The following is a 21,075-nucleotide window of genomic DNA, read 5'->3' on the forward strand; positions in this document are numbered from 1 at the left end:
CTCTCATAATATCGGAAATGATCCTGTGACGAAGTTAAGACAAAGATTTTGACCATTTTCTCATACGTTTTATATTCAGCACCTGAGAAACAGCCTTCCTCTGGTCTCAGCCCTACTTTGATTCAAGATCTTAAATTTCTCTCTCTCTCTCTCTCTCTCTCTCTCTCTCTCTCTCTCTCTACACTGATCTTTATTTGTATGAAATAATCAGCTTTTGAGATAATATCCAAAAGAAAACTTATAGGCAGGTCGGAGGGGTAGGAGAAACGGATTAGCAACGAGGGCTCTAACTTAACTTTTTTCCCCACTGAAGTAAACACTGGCTATCCCAGTGATAAAATGACTGTTTTTATTTCAGACTGACAGCATGGTTGGAGTCTTTCGAGGTACAATTTGCCTGTTAGGCAGCTGGGGACACCAAAGAATGAAAAATCACGCCACCACTTCAGGAAGCCAGTGTTAACAGCTTGACAGCTGCAGTTCATCTTCCTGCTGTGTGTACATGTCAGTGTGTGGGATGTTGTGTACTCTCTTGCCATAGAGTGTGCCAGGAATGATCCCTAAAACCCAGAAATTAGTTAGCATTTTAGCACTCCTGGTTCCCTTGTCTCAAAGTCAATGGGATTTTTGAATGGGTTTTTGGTTAGAAATAAGGTCTGTGGTTAATACAAGCTTAAGCCTATCCCAGCTGGCATTGGCAAGAGGCAGAGTACACCCTGGACAGGTCGCCAGACTATCGCAGGGCTAACACATAGAGACAACCATTCACACTCACATTCACACCTACGGACAATTTAGAGCCACCAATTAACCTAGTCCCCAACCTGCATGTCTTTGGACTGTGGGAGAAAGCCGGAGTACCTGGAGAAAAGAGCATGCAAACTCCGCACAGAAGTGCTCCCTCGTGGGATCGAGCCAGAAACCCTCTTGATGTGAGGCGACAGTGCTAACCACCACACCACTGTGCCACCCGCCTAACAAATACGTGTACAGACAAACCAATGTTGAATTCAGACATGTGACACATTGTTTATGTTTTAATACTAGGTTAGGTAATAATGACTAGGGCAGAAAGTGACAAACATCTAAAAGCACTGAAAACATGAATAATTTTGTTGTTAATTGAATTGTGGTGGAAAAACATGTCAATTTGGTAGTAAATGTTGAAAAACTGGATATTTTAGTGTTTTACAGACATTTGTCGGGACTCTGGACACCCAGCTTGAAACCAGGACAGTCCCAGACAAACAAGTAAGTACATGTAGATAAGATAGCAAGGCTAAAGTTGAAGTAGACTAACGGTCGACCCCTGTGCCATTTTTAGAATTCTGGGATATGTATTGTTAAAAATGCACTTAAAACTGTGTTGTAAAACATACCAGGACAGAATACCAAACATCAGATTTTGAAGTGGCAGTAGCACTAGCACTGCATCTGTCAATATATTGTAGCAGCAGTGCTGCTGATACACTTCAGTCCTTGACCTGTCTGGTGCACACGTGGAATCTTAACACAGTCAGAAACCAAAGAATGCCCTCTGGTGTGTAACACCCTACCCAGAATCATACATGGAGGGTGGGGTGAGGTGTGGTGATGGAGGAGAAGCAGGAGAGGACCCTTCAAGTCTCCGGTATTCCATTAGCCAGTCTGTGATGTACTGCTCCACCACATAGATCCACACACACACACACACACACACACACACACACACACAGATGGGAGACCAGTTTCCCCGTCTCTTCCCAACACCCTCCCCCATCCCTCTGCCTCTCCTCTTCATCCTCCTCCTTCACACACCTCACACCCTCTGTCAGTCACCATCCATCACACAAGACCTCCACAGATGGGCCTCAGAATAACGCACACACACTCACACAGGCATAGTCACCAATAACACACACAAACACACAAAGGCTCTAGACACCCTCACTCATACAGACACTCGCAAGGTTGGCCAGACACACACACACACACACACACACACTCACAACAGCTCTCAGCTTAACACTCTCTCTCTCTTGCTCACTCATACACACACTCCACCCCACAAACTCTTTCATCTGTGGCTCTAAGCAGCTCAGAAACCAAAAACCTCCACGGCTGAGGGGAAACCCAATTAGGACACAATTAGTGCCATCAGATCTACCTGAGAGACGGCGCCCCGCGCTCGTGCTGGCAAAACAAAGCGTCATACGGGATGTGGCGGTGGCAGGGTGTGTGTGGGTCTTTGGAGAAAAACCGCCGCTCGCTCACTTCCCGCGGTCTTTAAAGGCTGCCGTTAATTTCCCTACGTTTCTGATCAATGCTGAAAAAGAGTAGCGCTAATTAGCCTCGTTCCTTTACAACCAACACCAGTACAACACGCTGGATCAGGCTAATTAGAGAAAAAAGGAGAAAGGGTCGAAACAGGGAACTCTGAAAAGTTGCGTATAAAGGAAACACATCAACCACATGGGTTCTTGCCATGCTAATCAACAAGTTAGGCGCCAAAGCACGAGGCAGTAACAGGAACCAAAAGCTTGTTGCTCACCTTTAAATTTCCAGTACTTTAAAGGATGATTCCACTGAAAAACATATTCCAATTGGGATCCAGCTCTTAATCTTGTGAATGTGTCCCATCCAGCACTCTGTGCATCACATATCCAAACCTGCCTGCAGCCAGGAGAGAAAATTCCTCCCTGAGAATCCAACTGCACCTTGTTAACCCTTTCCTCCTGTAGCCCGAGGAAAGCCCCCTCCAGTGCCTGTGTGTGCAATAGAGGAGGTGCAGCAGTAGTAGTAGTAGTAGTAGTAGTAGTAGCAGAATGAGGTGGGATGGATGCGGGGAGTAGGAGGGGAGGGGTGCTGGCTGGCGGCTCACATCATGAGAGAAGTCGTAATCTGCGCATCGGCGTGCTCTCAGCGAGGGAATAGAGCCACCAGAGAAGAAGATGATAAGAAAGAAGGAAAGGAGGAGGAGGAGAGAGGCATGAAGGCAGGCAGTGGTGAATGAGCGGAGGATGCGAGCTCCCTCCCCTCACACTGCCGAGTCTCTCCCTCTCTCCTACACACACATTCATGCACACACTCCTACCCCCCGCCCTGATACAGATTGCATTGCACTGATGAAATTTTAATGGTTCTTTTAGGAAGAATAATGAACATGCTAGTCCCTGGAGTTGTGTGTATGTGTGTGTAAAGGGGGGGGGGCATGCTTTATACTACACACACCTACAGAGGCATGCAACAAACATGTGCATACACATCATACAAGTGTGTTTTTCTCCCTATCTAGTTCCCTCTTTTTACGCACGTTCACCAGAGCATACTCCCACTCACACGCCACAATCCTGCACAGATTCACTTACATACTCCCCCCTTTCTTCATTTGCACACCACATACTGAAACACACAGACGTACACGTGCCATGCAGTCTCACACTCAACAACATCAAACACCGCTACTGACACACACACACTCCTGTCGCACAGGGAAGACGGGGTGGGGGAGTAAACAGAGAGATCCAACCCATCCTCAAAATGCTCTCTTGGTGCACACTTGCATCCACACACACAAACACACACACACACACACATACACACAGGCACACATGAGCACACACCCCAATGAAGTGGAACAAAGAGCACCGAGGCAGCATGTGGAGGCACCAGTAGGAACACCATGATGGGAGGAGAGGAGTGAAGTGCGCCAGAAAACACACTACCTTCAAAGTACCTTCAGTCTACTACAGTACAGTGTAGAGTAGAGTGCAGTAGGGTAGGGTGAAATAAATAATAAAACTAATCAAACTCAAAAGAAAATAATTTTAATTTAATTAATTTTAATTGTATGTATCATCAAATAATCACACAGTTATACTTTATGAATATTACTTGTAATGAATTTTGAGTGGAAATTTAAACAGCAAAATTTTATTAACATAAAATATTCAATTCTTGTCAACTTCTTTCTAACTGCCCAGTTAGTTTCTTGACCAAATAAATGCACAGAAACAGCTGTAAACTGGGATGTACAAAAAACTCCAATTCCACGTGTTTTTAATCTAATTTCAATACAAAAAATGCCTATTATAACATTTTTTTAACAAATGATACTCATATGAAGACGGTCCTTTTTTATTAATTCGGCCTAATCAATTGTAGAGTTGTTCAAGTACCAGTATCACAAATGCTTTCGATACTGCCTAAAATGCTGAATCGGGTATCGGCGAGTATGCCAGTCTATGCACTGATCTGATGATTCATGTAATTTACTGACAAACTTTAAAGTCGTTTTTACGCCCACATTAACAGTTTTTGAATAGTAGTTAGCCGTTAGCAAAATGTCAGACATTTTGCAATATTTTACTATGCAAAGTCCCTCCAGTTTAGGCTTTAACCTGAGCTATGCCATGCAACAATTATAGCGTTCATTTTACATTCATGCAGGGCTGATAGTAAACAGCTGCTTTTTTCTTAAGCAATGGTATTGTATCAGGACGCTGTATCAGCCATTACACAAGTTCAGGTATTAGGACAGAAAAATGGTATCGGAACACCTGTAATTAATTGTTAACTCTAAAAAATGTAAAAACAAAATAGTGAAAAATTTATATATAGTTTCCCAGAACCCGAGTTGGCATCTTTGCCATTGCTTTGTTTGTCCAACCAACAGTCCAAAACCTAAAGATATTCAGTTCACAATCATATAAAACAGAGAAGGAAGCTAATCTGTGTGGAAAGGCTGATTTGAGTAACTGGTTGGAGATTCTGTTTGACAAATAACGTAACCGATCAATCATTTCTTTACAGTAGCTACCTAATTAAGCCTCTGGCAGCATACCCATCTCATCTCCTACATTTGGAGTGCCAGACTGGTGATGTTGTCCCAAGCAAGCACCAGCTGACATTTGCCTTTAAAAGAGAATAAAATCTCCTGAAATTCTTCAGGATCAAAATGGATTGCAACACTGCACTTTTGTGTTTTTGACTTATTAGCGGTGTTGTGCGTTATGTTTTTCTAATCAGTAAATCTGCCATATAACTATGTTAAAAAACTCCCAGCATTCCAAGTTGCTCTCCATGATCTACAATCAAAGCCCTAACAAAGTGGTTTCTCAATAACATTAAATAGTCTGACTAAATAATAAAAAAAAAACTCCTTACATATTACGTAATAAGAGTTTACACTCATAAACTCAGCTGATCTGCCTCTTCATGGCTGTGTGGGTGTGCTTTGATCAGATTTGACTGACAGTATACTGGCTGCATAAAACAAACAACCCATCAGATGTCAAATGTTGCTACATTGTGTTTGCTGTGTGAAAGTATGAGACAGAAAAAACACAAATATAGAAATCAATCAGGGGAAATGAGCAACTGACTTTAGCAGAAAGTGTTCATATATCACCACATAGCTTATAAAAAGCTGATTGTGAGATTGTATTTTCAGGGCTTTTAAAATTAAACCTCTATCCTATTGATCCAGCTTTCACTTCCTCCATATCTAAGCTAAAGAAAGGTAACACAAGCAAACTAGCAGCCAGACTCATGACTGGTAGGGAGACTGTCTTGCCCTAAACTGAGCTTCTCAAGTGTTACTTTCTCTCAGGTGTTAGGAGTGGCAGACTGGTGGAGCTCCTGTGACTAAGCGTGACCTGTAAGGGGCAATTCAGGACAAAAAAGTGCCTAAATTTGTGACCAGAGTCTGCAGTCCCTTGCTTTTTATATTAATGTGCTGGTAATGTTGCCATCTGTGTGCTGTAGTATAATAAAACACTCAATCATCATTGCTGCAATGCTTTTATAATCTACTATTAAGAAATGTTGATTAGCTTATTGGGCTGCAGCTGTTCTGGCTGACAGTGATAATAAAGTCTGTTAAAAACAGAGCCAGCAAAGTGGAGGCAACACTTTTTACACTATGTTTACATTTCCATGCATCATAATCAAGCATTAAGCCAACAATGTGACAATTAGCTGGCTGGCACATTTGAGATTTGCAGTCACTGATCAAAAAAAACAGAAGGATTCCACACGTCCTTTCCCTGCTTCCAGTGTTATTACTCAACTGTATGGGCAATATCAGCTTCAACCATACAGGTTAAAAGGTTCTGAAGGCCATAATCAGCCCTGTAAATGGCTGTTATTAGTTGTCATTAGGAGCACAGATTTGAGGAAGCATGGCCCTACTCTACCTCTTACATTTAAGTTAATTATTGGGCAGCAACCATATGATGGCTGCTGTAATTATGATGGGAGCAGAGGAGAGAGTCGGGTGACGTAGTAAAAAAAAGAGCGACAATTTCTGTTTAGAGAGAAGGTCATGCTAATAGATGGGTGAAACAAACACAGGACTTTCTCCTGGGAGACTGCTGTTTGTGTTCCATGGAAAACTTAAAGTCAATGTTGATGTAACATACTTAACTTATTTGAACCTAAATCAAAACCGTCCCTTAACCTAACAACATAGTTTTGGTGCCTAAACCAAACTTGTTTGGAAAAGGAGTCAAGAGTCAGGTCACAGATCTAAAATGCCAGGGAGACAGATAAATGGGTGAAGGAGGTTGAACTTACATCAAACCAGGATTCCTCTGGCTCCTTCACTGCTCCTCCACTGACCACATATCAGTATTCATCACAGCAGTCAGCAGAGCTAAAACAATCCTGCAAAGAGAGGAGACAAGAAGAGATTTGTTGAAGTTTCATCTCGGTTGTAGATCAAAAATACAAATGTGATCATCATCTCAGTGAAGTCAGAGTCAAGTCTCTCATTCTGGATAGAATAAAGAACTGTGTGGCTATCAGGGGAAAGTGGTTTTAAGTCCTCATACATAGACAGCTTAAGATGTTTAATACTGCAGATTCTGGAAGTGATTTGTTCAGCCACATCCACTTTAATGCCGACTGCTACCTCCTGCAGCTCAGAGTGGTCCCCCCAAAAATCTCAGCGGGAATTTAACACAGTGTGACCGAAAGTTTACCCGCTTCAGCAGGACATTAAAGAGACTTTGAGCGCAAAAACTGTTTTCTGGAAAGTTTTCCCCGCGTGAAAAAAAATCCAATAAACTCTGAGTCAACTCTCTTCGGCTGTGGAAATTGTTCTCATCCCTCATATTCCCCACCAAGGTGCAGCATCCTACCTCTCAACCGTTCCCGAAAAATCAATTACCTGTGAGGATTATACACCTCTATCCCCCGAAAACAGTGGTGAAAACGAAGAATGATAATTTAAATCTTCAGTTTTAAAGGCCACTTTCATTCCCCTCCAACACAGCAACTCCCGAGAGGCCGAGGTCGAGTTTACACACAATGTCAGGGAGACGGAGTGTTCAGAATGTGCCTCTTGGTCTCACAAACACGCAGAGCCACTTTAGAGGGGTTTTTTTTTTACTGAAACAACACTACACTTGAGAATCCGGGAGAAAACAAGCCAGTCGAGTCTTTAAGGAGGCTGTTTGAGGTCTGTCAATAATGATGGGAATACCGAGGAGAGAAGGCTTGAAAGGCACTTAAGAGCCAAGCAGGGGTTTGATGGGAACAGCCACGATGTGTGACATGTGAGTCGTCCTCTATCCTGGGATACAGAAACAACAGCTTACAAGGTTAAAGCTGCCTAGAGACTGGATGTGCCTCACTGGAGGAGTTTCGTGCAAAGATATTTGAAAAGGAAACAATGCCTACTCTTGAAAATGCCATACAGCTCAATATTAAAAAAGACATGCTACATTAAGGGTTGTTGGTAGGTTGAGCAGAGGTCTGATTGGAAGCTTCATGATGTACCATCTGACATGTAAGCATTTCTGTTCCTTCTGGGATGCAAAAAAAAGCACAAACACATCTTAATAAAGTGAAGGCTGTCTGGAGCAAAGAAATGTGTCACAATCGGGTAAGATCGTAAACAACAGGTAATACTCTCCCTGGTGGATGCTCTGCCCAGATGTCAACAAGCATTGAATTCATGAGATGTGTTAAAACAGTAAAATGTGTGAAAATTCTCATGCAAATTAGGTAATTTCTTGCACTGAACAAGATGCTGTTTGGCAGCCAACATAGAGAAAACAAAATAAGTGTTCTCAGTGATAAATTACCCCTCTCAAAAATGTTACGTTCAAAGCATACCGGAAGGAAAAGCTGTCTGGAAGGTAAGAAATAAATCTAAAAACAGTATGCTTTGGAACTGGTCAGCATTAATGTAAAGAATATGCAAGTTATAGTAGATGAGTCCTAAAATACAAAACCACAGGTATTGTCCTAAAAACGAATTCAAGTCATGACAGCAAACACAACCCCTTAAACTAGCACCACCATCCCTGATGGACAGTGTTTAAATGCTGAGAAAAGAGGCAGATCCAATGAACAAGTTGCTGCAGGAAGTGACCTTTTCCTTCACAATCACTACTGCCCGTCCCCTGGCTTCCTGGTTTAGTGACCATGATGGAGGACATTTGAAGAGACGCCAAATTGAAATCGGTTACGGGTGAGCTGAGGTGTGTGTTCAAAGATAAGGGTTTCAACAGCTAAGAGAAATATGTGGGGTCCTTCCTGCAGGGCGATTAATGGCATTAGCAGTGGAGCTCTTCTCACTCCGTCTGGCTCTCTCCCTCTCTCTCTACCCAGGTGCAGTTTGGTTTTATACCACCACGTTTATGAGGGATCATAATGGGTGGGTGCAGCTCAAAACAAACGGGAGGCCAATTAAATGTAAGGGCTTCCCGGGCAGGCCGCCAATAACAGGGCCAACAACTCGTTTTATACACAGCTCTCAGAGGAGGCGCACTGGATATTATTTCCTGAATGCAAACAAGGGATTTTTTGTCTTTGCTTTAGTCCAAAAAAATGGATGAGTGATGTGGATAATATATTGGTATATGTTCACTTATTGTGGAATATTAATGTGCATCACAATATAGTAAATTTGCTGAAAAAATACTGATAAACTCTCTATGAATAAAGTGCTGATTGTTAGTGGCTAATCCAGCCAATTTCATACTGCGATAATGATATAAAAATCCCATATTGCAATAAAATAATCCTGCTCACTGATTTTTACCTCGAATGGCCTAACACATTAAGGTACAGCTAGCTTGGCATAAACGGTAAGACAATATCTGTGAAAGCTGACTGATCAAAAATTTCACAGCTAGGTATTTTCCGATCCTAATTTGCTAACTGACCGATCAAAAATCCATGTCAAACTTCCAACAATCAATTTTATATTAACAATAAATTAAATGACAATGTGAAATATAACAGAACTCACTTGCAGTGAAGAACCCACCAAGTTTTATTCCCCAACTCTGCAGTTTTTTACAGCCTTTTGTAACTTACTGTTTACAGCACATTTACTGTATAGATCAACTCTCATTAACCTTGTTTCAGCAGCAACAGGGAGTCTAAACAAGGCTATGAGTCTACAGTCATTCTAGTGTCTCTGTTAGACTCTGAGAGGCAATTCTGTTACTGAAATGCTATTTGCTAAATAACACTTAACACAGCGTGCAGCTGAGGTTGATAGAATTATCATTAGTTTGCAGGTATTTGGTCATAAAGCAAAGTATTAGACAAGTTGAAATATTTACCAGATAATGGAACGACAGGGAAAGTGATAGGAATACCAAAGTTATTACAAGTCAGTTAATAGTCTGGACCAATTTCATGACAATTTATTCAATAGCTGTTCAGTTATTTCAGTCTGGACCAACTGACAATTGCTAAACCTAGAATGATGCTGCTAGCACGGTGAAAAAAAAGTTGCCGGAAGGCAGTCACCGGCAACTTCTAAGGTGGAATGTTTTCCTGCACGTTACTCAATCAACGCACCTCAAATGGCAATATAATACAGATTCCCTAAAGTTCTGAAAGGTGATAAGATCATTTTTATCTTGTGGGAACAAGTTATTTCGTGCACACAAAGTAAAAACACTATCGCCATTTGGGACTTCAGGGGCTACGTAATATAATAACTTTGACCATTGCATTTCTTTTTGCAGCCTCTCTTGCATATCATATGCTTTAGTGATGTGTAAATTGTAAAGATTACATTTTATTTGAGGGAAAAAAAGTGGAGCGTCATTCTGGTGTACTGCAGCAGCACTACACCCTTGCCCCGGACAGACAAATGTTAGCCACAAGCTAGTGAGCTAGTTAAAGTTCCAATATTTTTTTCTTGAAAGTATATGTAAACCAAACCAAATCTAAAAGGAGAGAGAGTTTCAGAGTTATTTTGCCGTCAAGTACACAAAAAGATTAATACATTATTTTAAGTACAAAGGCAAGGCAGTTATTATAGCAGCGTGAGCAGAGTGGTGTTGTGAATATGAAGGCTTTTCTTTGTGAGAAGCTTGTTTGACACTGAACCTTGTCATATCCATAGAGAGGGCTGTTGTTCAAAAATCAACCTTGACATCAAAAAGCTAAATTTCTCCGTGAGAAATTAAGTTTTACAAACTATTAAAAAGGAGGAAAGAAACAATGACAAACTGAGCTCCAAAATGAATTAATGGACTTTACTGCAAAAACAGTTAAACCAAAAACCTGCCAAGCAAACTCATCACCTATTGCAATAATGAAATCTTTAACAAGAACAAAAATCTGTGACGGGAACAAAAACGTGTAAAAGGGATTCATGAGTTCCCTATGAATCTTTACCCAGGTGGAGACGTGCTATTTAAGTGAAGCAAAGATGCTCCATATGGCCATGGCATAAAACAGGTAAGACCATAACTCCAGGCAGTTTAACACAGCATTCTAGATAAACTGAGTACAGTATACTGCCTGGAAAACGACAGGCACTGGCATCTTCACAGCTTTCCAGTAACACTCGTCGGGGTGGGAAAGCAGCCGAGGACAGATTTCATCCTCCAACAATCGTCAGGTTAACGTCGGCATTAGATTTTACAGATGAAACACATGCCATGCAAATGTAGAGTGTGTGTGCCAGTGTGTGTACTTGTGTCATTTTAGTATTCAAAACATGATACACACACCACAGGCTTGTCACGGGGATCCCTCTGGAGTATGGGAGGACTGAAACTAGAGCAACTTGAGAAATGACAACAGATTCCTTTGAAATTAAGCTTTTATCCATTCAATCTGACATGAAATTACACCCATGATTTCATTCATAACAGTTTTCTTCGTTCAAGGAAGACATGCACATTGTTTATTTACTGAGATTCCAAGTGCTTGATCCTAGCTAAGGATGTAAACTGTTAATCAGTTAACTGTTGAGATTATTTTTTGACAAGCTATGCATGTCAGTCTGTAAGTAAAGTCTGCTATTCTTCAGTTTACTGCACTGTGCACCAACTGGGTCTACTGGGAGCTCTCTAGCAGTGCCACTCAGTCAGGGACAGCGTTGCTGTGGAAACATTGTGCCCACCTTCCGATCTCCCTCGAGGTCACCCTGATGAGTAAGTAGCTAAATTTTGAGCCACAAACCCCCTTTAACATTGTTAACTATCACACATTAGCAGTGTCAACATGGCTAATGGTGCTAACATAGCTAACAATGCCAAAGGGGTTTTGTGGCTTAAAATGAAGCTGCTTACTCACAACCTAGGGGGAGACCAGAGGGTGGCCGCCATGTTTCTGCAGCGACACCATCCTGGTAATCGCCGCATGAGTGGCCCCACTAGCTAGCTCCCACCCGAGCATCAACACGCCTGCGCAATGATTCGTTTCACTGTCAAGATTTACTCCATTTGGTCTGATAACATTACAAAGGCCTAAAAGGGCTGCAAGATTAAATCATTTTACTGCCATTCAAGTAAGTGCAGGACTAAACCACAATCTAGCCACTTGGTTGGTGGAAGTTGGCCGCTCAGCCGTGCTCTGCTGTGCATGGCAGACGTAAGTCTTTGGTGCTCCTGGTCTATGGGCCCAAGCAGCACCGATCACCTGGGTGATTTCATGCTGCAGAAATAGAGCGATTTTGGCCTCATGCACCACCTAGCAATTTTCACAGGAATGAATGGGGCTCCACCGTCAATGCTGTATGCAGGTGTCTTAATACATCCGTGGGTGATGCAGAGTGCAGAGTGCCCAAGGCTAACATTAGCTAACCTCTGAAGACTGGAGTGAGCAAGACATTCACATTACAAAATGGACAGTTCTTTAAGATGTGGCGCTAAAGCTCACTGAATCAGTGGAGCACTGGACTACAAGGAAAGGCCTCTTGTATTCTACGTCCTTTTTTTTTTTCTTAAATATTAACTGGTTAGTCATCGGTTAATGGGCGTCCGGCTATCATAAGCAAAAATCAACAGACACTGACATCTCTATCTTAAACATTACTCTACAAGTAGACTATAGTCTCATTAAACTGAAGGTTCTCTTTCTTCATTAGTCTCATAGTGGCAGTACAGAGTGGCCTCTTGGGAGTTATGGCTGCAGAGCAAAGGGGCCTCAGAGGAAGTCATCACCCGCTGGTAATGTCCGTTCATCCTGTTTGAATGAGAACATGGCTGGGACATGACTAACCTCTGGTGTTGTTAATTAACTACCATTAACATGCTTCACCCAGGCCCCAGCTGTTTCTGGGCAAGCATGAATGTCCAGAGAGGCTCTCTGGGGGAAGTGGAGCTGAGAGTGACAGCTTGTCGCAACATCCTGGCTGGCTGAGCGCATCTCCTCTGTGCCATCGAGGCAACTCAGGGCTCCGACACTTTTTAAATAGAATTTTTAATATAATTTAAAATTTTTCACTTGTTTATTTGTGTATCTTGTGGACATATTTATTTTCTAACCTCAGTTTTTCAGACCAAGAATGTTTCCTCAAATGAATTACCACACTGTTACATGGAGACTTCCAAAACGTGCTGGATTCACCACTGCTCTGCTGTCATAATGAAGACAGGCTGCAGACAGGCGGAATGGCGTGTTAACCAAGCACATTAATAACCACATCATGTAGAGATGGCTTGCATGATGAAGGCCAGCCACCCCAATAATGGACAGGCATGAGCAGCAAGCTAGGAAGAAGAGATTGACGACTGAACTCACCCCACCCCCCACACACTCCCACTAAAGCCCCTGCCCTCCATTACCCCTCCCTGTCTGCCTGTTTTGTTACATCTCATCTTCTACCGATCCATCTTGGTGACATTGGTGAGCATACGCTCAGGTCGAGGTCAGGGGCGCATGATAGAATTAGCGTCTTGAGGACAATGGATTACTCCACTTACTGTCAACGGTGTTGGGGCGAAGGGTTGGTAAACAGGTTACTAGAGGCCGTATTAAATGAATCAGAATGTTGATTTTATTTAAATGGTAAACCTACAACATACAGTTATCTGCATGGCTCAATGAATAGCAATGTCAGTCTGTGTGTGTGTGTGTGTGTGTGTGTGTGTGTGTGTGTGTGTGTGTGTGTGTGTGTGTGGGTCAGTCAGGTCACCACTTTGGTCAAGACAGAACTACCTCTATCTCAACTCTTACACTGATTGCCACGAAATTTTGTACAGACATTCATGGTCCGTAGAAGTTGAACCTGACTCATTTTTTTGTGATCCCCTAACATTTCATTTAGTGCCACCAGCAGGTCAAAGTCTGTACTTATTTTGGAAAATATCTCAACGTCTTCTCGATTGATTGGCACAAAATTTAATACAAATGTTCATGGTTTCCAGATGCTGTATTCTAATGACTTTGATGATTCCCTAACTTTTCCTGTGATGGCATCAAGAGATTTGTGGGTTTGCATGAAATATTTGTAACACTATTGGATGGACTATTAAGAAATTTGGCACAGACATTTGTGGGACTACTCCTGGAAAGAGAAAGATTCGAACAATCTGTACCAGAACCCTCAGTCGACTACGATTGTTTAAAGTCAAGTAGGCGTTGTTTTGTTTTTTATTTCTTGCCAGTCAGTGTGCAGTGTAGGCTACTTCTAGGGACATCTAGGCCCCCATTCTGCTGCAGAGTAAGCACCTGTCACTTTCCGGCTACTCTTTGGTACAGACAGTGGCGGACGATGCAGCAGCACCGAGAAGTAGAGGCTCCCAGCAACTTAATATGACACAGTATCTGACAGATATCTAGTGTCGGCAAAACGTCGTTGCACATTGCCGACCCAATATTAGCGCAGTTAGCTTTTTTTTTTATCATATTACGTAAACACTGCTATTACACTTAACATCCCGCTTAACATGTTCAAACTTTAAATTCTATATGAAAAAAGAAACTAAATGCTGAATATTCGTATTGTCTAGCCACAACTGATTTGACAGACATTCATGATTCTGTTCAAGACTGTTTAGACCAAAACCCCCAATGGTGATCCAAAATAATATTTTCATTCGAGTGGTTTAAAGTTGGTCATCTGCTGAACATCTCATAGAACCAGGGAAAATATACCTTAAAGTTGCCCACTGTGGAAATTTCAACTAAACCGAAAGGGAGAAAAGTGTATTACTGTAGAACAAAAGTTTAAAGTGGTCACAGCTTGACCCCGACTGGCTTTCCTGACAAAGAAGTACCTGAAATCCATCCAACCTGGCCACTGTGCAGCATTCAAACAAAACTGACTTCTCTCAAGGGGACCATCTCATTTGAATTTCAGATGATGGTGTTGTCAGCTAAGTGGGGTTGAGTTTAGCGTTTGAGCTGCAGTGTATCTGAAAATTAAACCACCAAAACTGCATAACACAGGGTCCTTAATGCACATTTACACCTGTGCCTGGCAGCTAAGTAACTGCTGAGAGGATTTCCACTGGCTGTTTGTGGCTGCACTGTGAGCTGGAGCTAGGCGAAAGTGTTGGAATGGTTTCTTTTACATGCCTCTGTGTTGAAAATAAAATGTTTCACAGTGAGATAAAATACATTAAACTGTCTGACATTTCAGCCAACATTATCGCGGTTTATTCTCTTACATTGAGTGCAACTAGACTAAGAGAGTGAATGAGAGCAGCAGCAAGAAGCACAGTAATCAGATGCATTGTGTGCTGACAATATGGGCAATGATAGGATTAAAGAATAAGGGATAAAGAAGCGCAAAGAAACAAGATTAACAGGGACTGTCCACTGAGGTAAAAGGGGTGATTTGTCTCCTCTTATTCTTTTCCAGCACAACTGCGTAATAGGGGAAAATATGTGATGGGGGGATGTGATTCACAGAGGAAGGGGGATGTTCAGTAACAGTGAGGACCACTACAATGAATTAAATGGTTTATCTGCCGCTTTGCTGCAGGAGGGCCAATTCCCAGTGAGACCTGCATCCCATACCTCTCCTCTCCAATGGTCTTCATACCACCATTATGCATGGAAAAGTATCCCTCTGCATAAATGCATACACATGAGGTAAATTGGCTCCCTTGGTGAGCAGTTCTTCAGTGGAATGCAGGGTTAAGATGATGCGACACTGAGGCAGTGGAAATCATATTATTTGTCCTAATTCCTTCAATGCCTGTGTAAAACATTAAGCAAAGAGATTAAATTATGAGCCAGATTATGCACTCCCGCTAGTTAATGAAGAGGAAAATAGAAAACTGCCTGTGCGTTAAAGAGATCATTTCTACAGTTAACTGGTAATGAAAGCTGGGTTGGGTTACATACCAGAGAGCTTTGGCTGAATGCATCAGAACGCAAAAGGGGGGAAAAAAACAACAAGCAATTTCCTGTAACACCAAATTGAGCCATGTATCTGAAAACTTGCCTTTAATGACAGGGCGGGATGAAACTGCTAGTTAATTAGCCTGGCGCTGGAACATGGAATAAAGTCAGGAAAGACAAAATGTTGACAAAGAAATTAATTACACACGACCAATCATAGACATAACGCAGAGGGGGCCTTTTCCAGTTCTCCCCTGGAGTCACAGAGAAACAACAATAAATAAGACAAGCTAATAAAAGCTACACGAGGAGGATTAAAGCTATTATGAACAATTTAAGGCACGGCTTAAATACCGTCTGGAGGAGGGGATCTTGGCCTCTCTCCGAGCCATGCAGGCGTATGTGGCTCTCTTGCAAGAACAAACACAACCATTACACCTTAATTCATTTATGTGCGCATTTGCAAAGTCACTGTGATTCAAAAGGACCCATTTTGACCTCTGGCCTCAAGCTACACACATAGATATTCAATTACACTCTACTTAGTCAATGTCTTCAAATGTTTGTGTTTGTGTTCCTTCCAGACTTTTTTATTGGGAGCTTGTAATTTACCTGCTAGCTTGTAGCACAATTTTTAATCAATATTTCCTGTCAAATGTTGAATGTCTTAGCTTTGCGATAGGCAGGATACTGTAAAATTAACTTCTTCAAAGCAATCAATCACCCTGCTGAAGGCACTCATGGAATCCCTTCGTTACCACAAACACAATGAAAGCTTACAGCGGTAGCTACTGTCGAATCCTCCGTTATTTAGCCCGTCCTTACAACTACAGGCAATCTTTCCTAAATGTTGCACCACAGGCATAAAACTGTGTTACCCTACACATGTGTATGTGGCTGAGCAGCTTGCGTCTAAGCAACAGCAAGCATTAACTGCCAAGTCACATCAATTGCATTATTCTGACATACACTACCAACGGATCCATTTCAATTTAGGGCCCCAAGGCCCTTTGACATCCTTTATTATCAACACAGAGAGCCACTTGTCTTCGGAGATTGTGGAGCATTACCACATTGGCTGTCACTCAAGACACAACAGCCAATCAATAAAGGACAGCCAGGCTGTGTGGAAGCTGTATGATATGTTTCATGACAGCCCGGCTGGATGAGGGGAAGATTGGATGGAGGCTCCTGTGCAAACGAGGCCAGGTTGGTGTGTCTGGAGCCAGAAATGAAAGAAAAAATGAAAAGTAGTTTTTCAAAACACCCATGCCTTTTTTTCCGCTTTTTTTTTTTTTTTTTAAAGTGTTTAAAGGCACAGCATGAGGAAAGCAACATCAGTGTGTCAGTTCACCACTTCGGCCCTGACTAATATTTCTAAACAATTATTTGATGAATTGCCATGGCATTTTGGTAACACCGTACCCAAAGAATAAGTTTGACTCAACACATTCTCATTCCTAACTCATCAAATACAGATATCTGGTCAGTGGCTCTACCAACATGTTCTCATCCTAACTCATCAATTACCACCCCTTTGTCTGTGGATCTATATGTCCAAATATGACGTACTAGGTAGGCACCCTAATGCTTCAGTTTTGGATATTCTCTGTCAGCATGTCAATTTACACTTGGTACGTGTAGTCTGTCTTTCAAAGTACGCTTCTGCGTTCACAGGGAATGTACAGTTTCTGCTCGTTACATGCATACGCTCTTATTCAAAATAAATTTACAACATAGGTAAAACACTTTTTTTTTTGAGTTGACTTCCTTAAGTTCAGGCAACAAAAGCATGTAGCTTAGAAAAAAAACATCATGGCTTGGCCTAAAATATGAGCGGTTGTTACTAATGTAATATAGCATCATGCGACATACTTCACATAGCATGCTACACATACTAGCACAGTACTTTGTTATCAAAATAACCTTTTTGTTTCACACTGGAAACTAAAAGCCAAACCCCAGAGTTTGTTGGACCCAGCCCCCACCCATCAGGCCCTCCCTATATGGACTGTCTTGCTCCTTATACTACAGTTGTTGCTGGTAGAGTTACAGATTGCTGATGCCCAGTGTGTAACACACTGCCACAAATGGTGCCTCTGTGCATTGGTGTGTGATGCCAACATCACTCACAGTTTATGGTATTTGGGTATTGGCCTTTTCAAAATAATCCTAAGTTTTCACAGGAAATGTACACAGGTTTCAAAGGTGGAATGAACAGCAGGTGTCTCAGTGAAAGTCCTGAGTTTGTTTGACCAATCCACCTCCACTCCTGCCCATGCTATGCATATTTTCTCACTCTATACTACAGCAGTTGCTCAAAGTGTCAAAACATATGTGACCGGGTGCATCTCATACTGCTGCTAAATGGTGCCTCGTTGCATCTGCATCTGACGCCAAGGGATACTGAGCATTGGTATTTGAAGAGTTGGGAGCGAGACCTGGTTGGTAGAGCTGAACAGAGCCACTAGGCTGTAGACTTTAGTTCTGCTGTGACTTTAAGTGTAATTTTGTTGTAATTTATTATCAATTCACAATACCAGAGGTTCTATGCTGCTGACATGAGGCAAGACAGAATCAGATGTTTTCCATATGGCATCACCGCATCACATGGCAGTAGGAGCTGGGGCCTGACGTACCATGGAGAAATCAATATTCCAGAGCAAAACATCTTTGGCTCCCATGGGAGACCCTGGTCACTGAGCCAAAAATATCTGTAGGTGAGACTAAATAGGCAGCTGTTGTTAACTACTAAACCTTATGAAAGGCCTGCTTTGGCCCTATTTAATCTCCAGAAACTGTTGTGATAGACATTTTTGTGGACTGTAAATAATAGCCACAAAAAAAGCGTTCTGCGACAGCAATAGGAATAAAAAAAAAATGGGAATTTAATGCTGGGCTTAAAAAAAGGCAACTCCAGTATAGCATGGCAGTAAATTAAATCAGGATGCCGCTACAAAATGGGTAATGCCAGACGTCTATCTCAGCACTACATGGAACGGCACCTAATGTGTGTCAGTCTGCCTGTCACGCAAAATGAACAGCCCAGGGGTTGTCTGGTGCAAATCAAATTCCAACGAGGGGTGAATTCACATTTTTTAAAAAGCAATCTAATTAAATTGCGATGCACGGTCATGTATCTTAAATTACATGCCAACACCATGCAAACGCAGAAAAACTAACACCAGATGCAGACTCTAAGCACATTGCTGCTGGGGTGTTTGACAGAGAAACCCCATGAACATGTTTATACGGGATGAGATTAAAGCAAAATTCCAGAAAAGTAATTTCATTTTCACGGCTTTGTCTTTGATTGAAACTAGTTTAGCATTTTGCGTGTATTGAATTGTAAGCCCAAACCTCACCTGCCCAGATGATACAACACAAAATCTAATTTCTCTGGCAATTTCCACATCCAGCATTGTGGTTCCTTTCAGCACAAAGAAAGAGATCAAATTTACCTTAACCTCGGGAAGAAAGGGAAAGAGGGGAGGGGGGAGAGGAGCGATTCAGGAGTTGAATGAACGACAATCAGAAGCTGTGAACTTGTTGATGTGCAGGATCAGGACTGATATTGAATTGAATTTATGAGAGGCCACCCTGTGCGCACAGCATTGATGTTGGGGGAAGCAGGTCGGTGCCGAGGTTAAGGTGAGGAGGGACAAAGTGGGAGGGAGGAGCGTTATGTTAAGGTCTGGTGTGTGTGTGTGTGTGTGTGTGTGTGTGTGTGTGTGGGTGGGGGGGGTTCCCGTCAGATGCAGCCGCTGAGCATTTTAAATCTGACTCATAGAGGAGATGGAAAGGGACAACAAAGGCACGTGGCCAGAACACCGAAAACCAAGAATCAAGGAATGAGTTTTCACCGAGGGAGTGAGGGAGACATGGTCAGGGGGATAGAAAAAGGCCATGAATACAACACTGCAGGTAGAAAATGTAGCTTGTTTTATATTTGCTCTGATACCCTTCTAGTCAAAACCCCAGTTGATACTACTACCATGCTAATAAACTAAAGTCACCATCCACAGGCAGCAACAAACATTAAGTAAAAAACACTCAAGTTAAAAAAAAAAAAAAACACTTCAAATATTATTGATCTTAAATGCAGCCGAACAAGTGTCAACGCTAGAGATTCCCTTTTCTGTGAAGAAAAAGAAAGCATAACTCTAGCATGGCCATGTCCTCTTGACGTGTAAATTACAAATACAGTCTATATACACTCACTACTATAAAGCAGAGGTTCTTAACCTTTTTAGCCTGTATGAAATGAAGCACTCATGGCCCCTTAACACATTTGTAAATAGGCCGATCATTGAATGACTATTTTCAGATAGCTTTATTTGAATGACTTTTATTGGTTCAAAGAGGTAAAAGTATCCAATATTTTACAAGAAAAAAAAAACTTGAAAAAGTCAGAACCTGGTGCCTTGAATCACTGTGTCACCACTCAGGCTTACATTGGGACGCCCAACCCCCAGGTTGGTAACCACTGCTGCTCTAAAGCATTTTGGAGGGCAGTGGAATTTTGCACTGAAAAGTTCGACTATGCAACAACCATTCTCTATTGTGGTTATTGTAGCAAAATGTGTTTTCTTGGTCTTGACGGAATAGTTGAACTACACTTGCACCGATTTGTCGGCAGTGCTCGGAATCGGGCTGGCTGTCACGTGATTGGCCGTGACCTGCGACCGGCCGGTCAGTCTAAAATATGCTGATTTAAAACGCAGGTCAAATTCCCGGCGCACCACATGATTGACACTGTGTAACATCAGCAGCGCACACACACATGTGCAACTCACGCCTTGGGCGATGTGAGAAGGGGGGCCTCAGGGACACACTGGTTTGGGTAGGACAACTATGGAGTAAATGATTCCAGCCAGAGAATCAGGTCCGAGAGGATACTTTAATTTTCAATGCAGGAGGTTCACAACAAGTGTGTATGTGTGTGGTTCTGAAATAAACAAAAGGAAAAATAGCTTTACCCCCATTTTTACAAATATGGCTTCTCACCTTAATCATTCACGCACACACATCAAAAGAGACAAAGAGAAAGTTGTTAATTGTCCGTGTTAAACTTAACTATGGAGCTCTTACTGCTGCACGGTGCTGCTTTAAACTCATGGGCACGTGTCCACGTGCCGAAGATGCGCGTGTCCTCACTCTTACTGGCAGGCGCGTACGCAGCGCTAAGGGCTTTTGTACAGGCGACCTACACCATGTTGGCTGTATGGAATTTTTGTCTATTCAAGAAATTACTCACAAATGCTATACACCAAGAATTATTCTTTTATTTATCTATGTTTTTATTTATGTATGTCTTTTTTACTTATTTATTTTAATACTGTACCTGAAGTTATATTTGAGCAAAAAGGAAAATGTTTCTTAAACTGTGTCACTGTTTTTGTTTGTTTGTTTGAGATGATTATTGAAAAGCTGGTTGTATCTTGGTTAAAATGTTCTAAGAAAAGGAAAGACAAAAAATATTGCAATATCTTGTATGCTGTAAAGTAGTTTGAAAAAAATGAAATCGGAATCGGCCAAAAT

General features: G+C 41.9%; 1 protein-coding gene across 2 annotated transcripts in view; it reads right to left on the reverse strand.

Annotated features, from left to right (window-relative positions):
• The window catches only part of nav3 (neuron navigator 3), a 539,739-nt gene that overhangs the window by 411,597 nt on the left and 107,067 nt on the right, over window positions 1–21,075 (reverse strand). For both annotated transcript variants that reach the window (XM_049566143.1, XM_049566145.1), the window contains exon 2: window positions 6,556–6,645. The gene's annotated coding sequence lies outside the window, so the exon portion shown is untranslated. The remainder of the gene's footprint in view (window positions 1–6,555; window positions 6,646–21,075) is intronic.

This window comes from Epinephelus fuscoguttatus, linkage group LG22 (genome assembly GCF_011397635.1).
Source record: "Epinephelus fuscoguttatus linkage group LG22, E.fuscoguttatus.final_Chr_v1".
NCBI classification, from domain to species: Eukaryota; Metazoa; Chordata; class Actinopteri; order Perciformes; family Serranidae; genus Epinephelus; species Epinephelus fuscoguttatus.